At 39.1% G+C, this 11,011-nt stretch overlaps 1 non-coding gene across 1 annotated transcript; it reads right to left on the bottom strand.

Annotated features, from left to right (window-relative positions):
* Positions 1 to 7,705: 7,705 nt before the first annotated feature.
* Positions 7,706 to 7,843, bottom strand: LOC115030200. Its single transcript, XR_003835816.1, has one exon. It is a non-coding gene; the product is annotated as a small nucleolar RNA SNORA17 (small nucleolar RNA).
* Positions 7,844 to 11,011: the final 3,168 nt, after the last annotated feature.

Genomic DNA, 11,011 nt, shown 5'->3' with positions numbered 1-11,011 from the left:
CTCTAACACAATTCTCTGATTGTAGGGTCAATGATAGGTTATTTCTTCACCGCCAGTGAAATGTGCCAATTTAAACCATATTAGATTACATTAAAGGCAGGTTTATTGGGAAGCTGCTCTGATGTGGGAGGCTTGAAGGGTCCCAAGGATGGAGACTTAGGGAGTCACCATGAAGAAAGAGTGGGGGTATGGGGGAGGGAGAAAGAAAGAGATAAAGGGGGCGTGCACAGAAGAGGTAAAGAAAAGACAAGAGGAAGAGAAGAAGAAAAGAGAGAAGAGGAGGAAGAGAAGAGAGGGAGAGAGACACACAGATAAGCTGACAGGCAAACACATATGGAGAGAGAGGGAGAGAAGGAGGGAGGGAGAGTAAAATATCTGGATTATAAAGGAGGAGCCTGTGGGGGAAGGGAAGGGCAGCCCAACCTCTGGTCTGGAGAGTTCAGGGTACTGGGCAGGGTATGCCAGGTGGGGACTGAGAGATGCTGGGAGAACATGGAAGCCAGGTGTGCTTTTGTGAAATATGCACCCTAGTCCCTTTTCCCAGGGTCTGAAACCAAATAGTCAGGATTCTGTGGGAGACTTGACAGTCACAGGGAGATCAAGGTGCTATGTCTCTAGTTATGCAGAACAGACTATTGCTTATATCTTGCTTGTATACTGTCCAATGGATGTCATGGGGTTCCAGGACTGTGTTTGGTTATTTTAAGTGAGTGATATCACTAGGGTTTGGTTATCAGGTTCAGCGTTTAGTGGGATTATGGCTAACTTGTTTTCACATGTCGAAAATGAATCTTTTTCACTATGCTCATTACACATTTAACATTTTTATTTATTAGTTATTTTCTTAATACCATGAGATATTGGCGTTTTATTACTGAGAGTAGTAATGGAAAAAGAAAATCTTTTAAATTGTCATTAGTGGGAAAAGGAGTAGTAAATGCAATTTTTAAGTCCGTGACAACAACAGGGTAGTTTTGAGTTGAGCTTTCCATTAAAAGCTGTTTGTGTGTTTATCTATCATAGCAGAAAGCCTGTGTGTTCTAAGGAAAGAGAAAGCCTGAGTATTACATTTGAAACATCTAGAAGCATAGTCAGAATTTGTATTTTCATAAGTCTACTAAAGAAATAAGGAGGCAGTATTCTCTTTATTATCTGTCCTTTGATAGCTTGTCATAGAAGATTAATACATTTGTAAATGATGTAAAGGGTTTTGTATGGTTTTTTTCTGTTAGTGGAAGAAGACCTAGAGTGTGTCTTAAGATAAAGACTTTCATCTATCTATCTATCTATCTATCTATCTATCTATCTATCTATCTATCTATCTATCTACTTACTTTTAGCTGTTGTGACAGAGCCTGAAAAAAATCAAGAAAACTTAACATGTAATGCATTAAAAAACTGACCTTCAAATACCTGCTGAATTGACTTGTTTGTTAACCAATTGAGGGCTAGCAGGTATTTGAAGGTTAATTTTGAAACTTTCTTCTTTTTTTATACATTGCGTGTTTAGTTTTTTTTTGTTTTTCTTTATTCTTTTCATATAGTACATCCAAACCAAAGCCTCCTCTTATTTCCCCTTCTTCCAGCTCCCACCCACCTTCTCTCTCTTCCAGATCCATTGAAGCTTTCCTATTTAAGAGATTTGGGTAATTAAAGTTTTCATCAAAACTCTTAAATTTGAATCATCAGCAAGCAACATGCCCATTCTTTGTATCTAAAGTCACTGTAAAGCCAGAATGTTTTTATGGTGAAAGCAGACATTTTAAATAGACTGGCCAGACAGGTTTGGAATTGTGTCTGGGGCTGGTAGATTCCAACTTTCTGATTTTAGCAAGAGTTGGGGCTGCTAAGTTTTTGGATGAAGATAGGGATTAGGACAAGGAGGCCCCACAGGAATTGTGCATGCATGCTGTGACCAATGAAGAATATTTATCAGCTTGTTTTGATGATGCCTTAGTATTAACTTCTTTAAGAAAGGTTCTTAACTGCTGTGTCTGTATGTGAGATAGAGGAGACAAAGAATTTCCCAAATGAAAAGAGAGAAAACAAAGTGGAAAACAGGTACTGCTTGCCTTGGGGAAAATCACCTGGCTCCTTCCTTGTGACAGTAGTTGAAGTAGAGTCAAATTAGACTTGATAAAGAAAGAGAAACAATGAATCTACAGACATAGACATCCAGGACAGGCATAGCTACACAGAGAAATCCTATCTTGAAAAACAAACAAACAAACAAACAAATGGGGGGAGGGGGAGAGGAGGTGGGGGAAGGGGAGGGAGAGGGAGAGGGAAAGAGAGAGAATGAAATGAAAGAGCTAGCTTTGAAGAAAGCTTACAGAGTACAGGTCTCCTACTCCTGAGATGGATTTACAGGCTCAGTTGACCTGGTATGTCTAAATTTCCCTTTTCCTTCAGGACTTCTGCATTACACAAAAGAGGTGGGAGCTTCTGGAAGACTCCCAGGATCCTTTTGCTTTTGGTGACTTGGGTATCCAAAATCTGTATACCCAACAAGAGATACATACTTCCAGGGAGTTTTCTCAGTATGCTCAAATGTTCTAAGATGTTTGATTTAAGGCATTAAAGACACCAAAATGTGTTGGTCATGCACTAATGATTAAATTCCAAATTACTGACAGTGACAATGTCCATTGTATGTCTAAGTGTCCTTTCATAGGGACGGCAAATGTAGAAAGAGTACAGGAAACTGTTTCATTCCTAAGTGGCATTTCTAGAAAGCAGAAATCATGTACATGGAAGTAAGCAGAGTGATTGACATCATTTGTGAGGTCTATAATGAGTCTGCAATACTTAAAATCTCTGTATGTATACCAATCATTATGTGTACATGTGGAAGCCAAAGGACAACCTTGGTTATTATTCCTGAGGTGTTATCCACCAGTGTATGTGTTTGTGTGTGTATGTGTGTGTTTGTGTAGTGTTTGAATGTGCCAGGGTAAATGTGTGAGGGTCAGAGGACAATCTTTGGGGATCAGCCCTTACCTTTCTACCTTGTTTGGTATAGATTATTAAGTTTCAAACTAGACAAATTGCTGAGGTACCTATTTGGCATATCAAAGTAGACCTTGCTTCCAGGTTCTTCCAACATCCCTCAGTTCCTACCTGTCACGGCTGCTGTATCCCATCCCCCCTACCCTGAACTCCTTAGCCCATGGAGCTGAGCTGCTCTTCCCTATATAATCCAGACATTTTTGTTACCCACTCTCTTTGTACTTTTGGGCCTTCTGGCTGCTGTACCGGGTTCTTCTCTCCACCATTTCCTGTTCCCTCCCCTCCGCTCTTCTCATGGCTCAGGACTCTCCCAGATGTCTCTGCCTCTGGCAATACTCTCCTGTATATCTATGATAAATTTTCTCCTTTACCATACGTAGAAATCCCTACCTTTCCTTTTTATTTTTTCCCACAGAACAGCAAAGAGACTTTTTGAGGTTTCTTGGGATCTGATCTGGGTCATCATAGTTGCACAGTAAGTGCTTTTACTCATGGAGATATGCTCCCAGTTCCCACTTTTTTTTTTTTTTGAGACAAGGTTTCTCATTAGCATAGAGCCTGCAAAGAAGGATAGGCTAGTTAGCCAGGGAGTCCTGGGAATCTGCCTATCTGTGAGATATCTCAGTGGGTGGGTTACAAAAAACCACTATCACATCTGGCTTTTAAAATGCCTAGCTAGTGTAATTGTTCAGAAAGTTTTGGGATCAAACTCAGGTTTTCTTGCTTGTAAAATAAGCATTTACCAACTGAGAAATCTCCTCAGCTCTGGAATGTGAAATCTTTTTATTAAGGAATCTAAGGTGAGCTGATTCTTGGTTAGTCCTAAATTCTCTCTTTAAGCCCTTCTCAGATATTAAATAATCTTAATGCCATTTAATATAGAACAGAACAGAGCTTATATTCTTCTAACATTATGGAAATGCCCTCCATACTCAGAGTTGGAGTCTCTATTTTGTTCTGATGAAAAAAAAATCTGTCTTTTTTGTGACCTTCTGACTCACTCAGGCTTGTAGTATAGACTATTTTCAGTTGCTCATCAATGTAGAATAGAGTTTATGCATTTCCTTTCTAAGATATTTTATGCCTATAAATGACACTACTTAGAATTCACTCACTAGGATTCTTCACTAGGATTGTCGATTCTATTAAACACCATACGACAACTCCACAGTTGAGAAATCAATACCACTTTAATTCCCCTTTTCTTACAAGAAAGTCATATTTTGTGTATAACACATTTCCTGGAACATAAATACCACATATTTCTTCTTTAAGACATTTATGTCAGAGGGAAATTGATACTTTAGTAAAGAACCTGTTTGACATCAGAGAGAAAAATTATTTTCTTGAGTGTATTGAATCAGAGAATGATAACACCTTCTCCAAAGTGATGTTAATCTAAATTTTCAAGCTACTTTATTTTAGGCTGGTGTATCACACACATAGCTACATGCATAAAAGGGCACTATCATAATGTATTTTCTATTTCTTATTAAAATTCTTGCCAGGCGTGGTGGCGCACGCCTTTAATCCCAGCACTCGGGAGGCAGAGGCAGGCGGATTTCTGAGTTCGAGGCCAGCCTGGTCTACAAAGTGAGTTCCAGGACAGCCAGAGCTATACAGAGAAACACTGTCTCGAAAAACCAAAAAAAAAAAAAAAAAAAATCTTGTTTGCATCTTAAAATCATAACATCTGGATTTGTTCTCACCCACAGCAGCATCCCCAGTCTAACTACAAAATCTGCTCTATTTTTCTATCTCAGGGAGATCTATGTGTTCCTCCCAAGACCTCTTCAATTTGTCTAATAACTTCTCTATGCCTGTGGAGTGTGATAATCATTTATTTAATAGCTAGTATTCAGTTATGTGAGCACATATCATGTTTGTCTTTCTGGGTCTGGGATGCATTGTTCAGGATGATTTTTTTTTCGAGTTTCATATATTTACTTGCAAATTTCATTAGGTCATTTTTAACACCTAAGTTTATGTATCCTGTTATGCCATATTTGGTTGATAGCCCTAGGAGAACTGCTCTTTTCTAAAGGAAAATGGAGGATCAGTGGATCTAGAAGAAAGGAAGGGTGGAATGGAGAAATTGGGAGTATAGGAAGCTGTGGTCTAGATATATTGTATAAAAGGTGAATAAAGAAAAAGAAAAAAAAAACTCTGGACTTATTTTGGGCAAGAACACTCTCTAAAATGGATCTGTACTTTTGAGAAATCAATAAGTGGAATGTTCTGGTGGAAACTAATCGACAAAGTAGAGATTTACTTTTATTTGACATTCCAAATAGGTGTCTGTTAAAGTGTGTTGCAATATGCCTCTCTTACAAATAAAGTGCCTTTACATTATTTTGTTGCATTATAAACCACTTCAAACTTGGTGGCTTAACAAAACAGCATTTGGTTGTTCTCCTGTTTCTCTAGGTTAGATGAGCTTTTGCAGGTAGCTCTTCTGCTTTTTATACTGTTGGTTGTAATAAAAGTTACATTGATATTTTATTGCTTGACTCTGAGATGGCTCTCTTATATGGTCACCAGTAACTTCTGGAACTTCAGTTCGGGTGGTCAGCTGAGGTTCCTCATGTCTTTCAAAACCTTTCATGTAGGATTTTCTTTGCATGACAAATAGGTAGCTATGTTCTATGTGGAGCAGGAATCTCATACAACCTGAGAAGAAAACCTCTAAAAGAACATATTTTTCTTATCACTACATTCTTATTGATTGAAAGAAGTATGATAATCTAACATAGATTATGGCCTTACAATGCTAAGCTCAATGCCACTTATAGCTGTTTTAGTTTGGTTGTTTAGTGCATTTTATCCCTCAAAAAGTTGTTTTTATGTTTTATTGTATATTCAGTCCATATTGGAGCTCATTCTTGTTTTCAAATGACAGAAGAAAACATTGAAGTACACAGAAATTGATTGCTGGAAAGTAGAACAAAGAAAAACAGTAGAGATTTGACCCTCCCCCACATGCATGTTATCAAAATCTAGAGAAAAGGATAATAAAATTGTGTGTGTGTGTATGTTTGTGTGTATGTGTAAAACTCACAAAGTAGGTTAATTTGATTAGACAATGATCTCCAATGATCTCCAATGAGATTAGTTGGTTTCTGCCTACCAAGTAGTGATATTACAAGCATGCATCACCTCACCCAGCTTTTAAAAACCTTTTTATTGGTTCTTTGTGAATTTTACATCATGTTTCCCATCCTTTCCCCCTACACTTTTAGTCACCATCCACCCTTGCAAGGTAGCTACAACAGAAAAACAAATCCTGGCTGTGGAAGCTGTGTGTGTCACAGTATACCCCTTTCCCACACTTCCCACACTTTTTTTTTCTTTTTTGGTTTTTTGAGACAGTGTTTCTCTGTATAGTCCTGGCTATCCTGGAACTCACTCTGTAGACCAGGCTGGCCTCGAACTCAGAAATCCTCCTGCCTCTGTCTCCTGAGTGCTGTGGTTAAAGGCGTGTGCTACCACACCCAGTTCCCACAGTTCTTTATTTGTAAATGTTTATTGTAATGACTTCTTCCTTGGTCTGGTATGAAGCCTCTGGCTTCTGCTACTGTATCAATAATGTAACCCCACTGAGACTCCTTTTGGATATCCTGTTGTTGCCCTGTGTCTTGGAGATGCTGTAGTTTTAGACCTATAGAACTGGTTTCTTCATGAACTCCAGTAGTTCATAGATGGAGTAGATGCTGGGATGGGCCAATTCAAAGCCCATGATCTGGGCCAGAGAGGTATCTGAGCTGGATAGCCCCCTGATTCTCTGTTTCTCATCCTCTTTGTTTGGCTCACCAGCAACCTCCCACTACAAGAGCCAGCTTTATCCTGCTTCCCAGATGAGATGAATGGTCTTCTCTCTCAAGTGTTGTAGCTGGTGAGGGACATGGCCAGTTCTCCTACTCTTTGGCCCAACAATCCTGCCTGCTATAGATCATGAGGTGCAAAGGAAGAAAGAAGGGTATCTTTTCCTCCTATGATGTCTAGCTGAAGGGTGGAGTCAATAATGCCCAGACCTTAGACATTTACATGTCCCCTGGTGGCAGCCCAGACCAGGGTTATCCACCTGGTCTTTGATGGTAACAGACTTCTGCTACTTCAGGGACACAGACTCAGATGCCGTCCTCTGTGGCAGCACAGGCCAGGACCCCATTATGGTCCCAGGTGGCATTACTGGCTACTCATATCAGACTGTTCCTTATTATGTTTGAGTCTCCAGTTCTGCCTCTCTTCATTTTTCCACTATCCTCCTGTTTCTCTTTCCCTTCCATTTTTCCTACCACTTACATATTTCTCTTAGAGGCATCCAGGGTCTTTGAGTGTTTGGGGTTGTCTCAGGAGTAATCTCAGGAATGCTTTGCTCTATTAGTACATTATGGCACTGGGAAGGGGTCAACTCAGGCATGGTCTACCCAACACCACCAGGTCTGCCTGGCACCTGACTGGTAGTTGTCTCAGGCTAGTTCCATGTCCAGAAGGTCTGGTGGTTATCTTGGGTTCTCTCCTTGCTATGGCCACCTGAATGGCTCCATATGAGGCTCATTTGTCTCAGGCTCACTCCTGCCTAGGGCAGAGTTCCAAGCAGAGTTCTTCTAGTCTTTGGTTTGCTCCTGGTCCTGGGAGCTTTCAGAGCCTGTATGGTATTGGACTGGTAGGCGTTTTAGGATTTCTTCTTTCACGAAATGTTAGCCTACTGATCATTCAGATGTTCACAGGTCAGAAAAATGGTAGGCTATGTAGACATAGTCTCTTTCCTTTCTGTCACCTACTCATGCACATGTGACACAGGAGCCATATCTGAAATGTTTCTAGGTTCAAGCAGCTTTTAAAAAAAAATGTGCATTGGCTACTGTGGCTCAAACTTATGTACTTATGTTTGCAAGTTTAGCACTTTATCAATTTAACTACTGCAACCCAAGAAGTAATAAATATGTGTGGTTATAGGTATTTTAACCTGATTTAAACATTATGTAACAAATACATACATCAAACCATCAGGTGACATGCCATTATTCCACTCAATTTCATTTTAATGCATGAGTTTAAAATTTTGTGAAGAGTACTTTCCTAGAAGCATTAAGAATCAGTTTTCAAAATAACTATCAAGAATAGTTGCAATTTTTAGTTCATGGTGCAATGGATTACTGCATTTCTTGTTATCAACTCAGTAAATACAGATGCTTTCAGAATTGTCCTTTTAATACAAAGAAATGGAAAGTGACTGACATTAAAACTTATAATGCAGCCCTCCCCTTGTCATCACATCCCAACCCACAACCCCAGCAGAAGCCCCCTACTCTTCCAGAGGCCACACCTATATCCAGAACCCCAGGTAAGACCTTTCTTGCAGACTGCCAACAATTCCTCAGAGCCAGACTATCTTTCCCCAAACAGTTCCACTTCTTTGTCATTATATCACTCCCACAACTCTGAAATAAGCCTCCTGCTCTACCAGAGGCCATGCCACTTGTCTGAACTCCAAGAGGCAACACAAGCACCCAGAACCCTAGAGGTCACACAGGTAGCCACAACCACAGTGGAGGTATCCTACAGGGCCAGAAGACTCAAGCCACCTGAACCACAAACCAATTAGGTCAGGAGACTCTTTGGTTGGTGGTTGAGTCCCTGAGAACTCTGGGGGTGGGTTCTGGTTGGTTGATATTGTTGGTCTTCTCTAGCTGCATATGTAGCAGAAGATGGCCTAGTCAGCCATCACTGGGAAGAGAGGCCCCTTGGTATTGCAAATTTTATATGCCCCTGTACAGGGTAATGCCAGGGCCAAGAAGCAGGAGTTGGTGGGTAGGGGAGCAGGGTGGAGGGAGTGTATAGGGAACTTTTGTGATAGCATTTGAAATGTATACAAATAAAATACCTAATAAATGAATAAATAAATAAATAGAAAGAAAAAAGGAAACTAACAGAAATTATAAAACAAATGGATTTAACAGATATCTACAAAACATTTTATCCTAAAACAAAAGGATATACCTTCTTCTCATCACCTCATGGTACCTTTTCCAAAATTGACCATATAATTGGTCACAAATAGGCCTAAACAGATACAAAAATATTGAAATTAAACCATGCATCCTATCAGATCACCATGGACTAAGGCTGATCTTCAATAACAGCATAAATAATCAAAGCCAACATTCACCATAGTCTAAGACTGATCTTCAATAGCAACATAAATAATAAAAAGCCAACATTAATGTGGAAGCTGAACAACATTCTACTCAGTGATACCTTGGTCAAGGAAGAAATAAGGAAATTAAAGACTTTTTAGAGTTTAATGAAAATGAAGCCACAACATACCCAAACTTTTGGGATACAATGAAAATGGTCCTAAGAGGAAAACTCACAGCTTTGAGTGCCACCAAAAAGAAACTAGAGAGAACATATACTAGCAGCTTGACAGCACACCTAAAAGTGCTAGAAAAAAAGTAAGCAAATTCACCCAAGAGGAGTAGAAGCAGGAATTAATCATTATTAGGGCTGAAATCAACCAAATGGAAACCAAAAGAAGTATAGAAATAATCAACAAAAAGAGGAGCCGGTTCTTTGAGAAAATCAACAAGATAGATAAATCCTTAGCCAGACTATCCAGAGGGCACAGGGACAGTATCCTAATTAACAAAATCAGAAATGAAAATTGAGACAGAACAATAGAACCTGTGGAAATCCAAAACATCATCAGATCTTAATAGAACAGAATATAATCAATAAAACTGGAAAACCTGGATGAAATAGACAATTTCCTAGACAGATACCAGGTAACAAAATTAAATCAGGATGGAAGATTAATGATCTAGACAGTCCCGTTTCTCCTAAAGAAATAGAAGTAGTCATTAATAGTCTCCCAACCAAATAAAGCAAAGGACCAGATGGGTTTAGTGCAGAGTTCTATCAGACCTTCAAAGATGACCTAATTCAAATTCTCCTCAAATTATTCCACAAAATAGAAACAGAAGGGACTCTACCCAATTCATCCTATGAAGCCTCAATTACTCTGATACATAAAACACATAAAGACCCAACAAAGAAAGAGAACTTCGAGCCAATTTGCCGTATCAATATCAATGCAAAAATACTCAATGACATTCTCACAAACTGAATTCAAGAATACATCAAAATGATCATTCATCATGATCAAGTAGGCTTCATTCCAGGGATGCAGAGATGGTTTAATATATGGAAATTCATCAACATAATCCACTATATAAACAAACTCAAAGACAAAATCACATGATCATCTTGTTAGATGCTGAGAAAGCATGTGAAAAAATCCAATACACTTTCATGATGGAAAGATCAGGAATGCAATGCCATAACTAAACAAAATAAAAGCAATACAGCAAACCAGTAGCCAATATCAAACTAAAAGGAGAGAAACTTGAAGCAATCCCACTAAGATTACAGACTAGACAAGGCTGCCCACTTTCTCCTACTTATTTAACATGGGACTTGAAGTCCTAGCCAGAGCAATTAGACAACAAAAGAAGTTCAAGGAGATACAATTGGAAAGGAAGACGTCAAAATATCACTATTTGCAGATGATCAGATAATATACATAGGTGACCAAAAAAAAAATCAACCAGAGAACTCCTAAACCTGATAAACAGCTTCAGTGCATTAGCTGCATATAAAATAAACTCAAAATAATCAGTGGCCTTTTTCTACACAAAGGATAAACTGGCTGAGAAAGAAATTAGGGAAACAACACCCTTCTCAATAGTCCCTAATAATATAAAATACCTTGGCGTGACTCTAACTTAGCAAATGAAAGATCTGTATGATAAAAACTTCAAGTCTCTGAAGAAAGAAATTNAAGAAGATCTCAGAACATGGAAAGATTTCCCGGGGGCTGGAGAGATGGCTCAGTGGTTAAGAGCACTGACTGCTCTTCCGAAGGTCCTGAGTTCAAATCCCAGCAACCACATGGTGGCTCACAACCATCCATAATGAGATCTGATGCCCTTTCCTGGTG

This window comes from Mus caroli, chromosome X (genome assembly GCF_900094665.2).
Source record: "Mus caroli chromosome X, CAROLI_EIJ_v1.1, whole genome shotgun sequence".
Lineage (NCBI taxonomy): Eukaryota > Metazoa > Chordata > Mammalia > Rodentia > Muridae > Mus > Mus caroli.
This window is presented reverse-complemented; position numbering and strand designations above follow the sequence as displayed.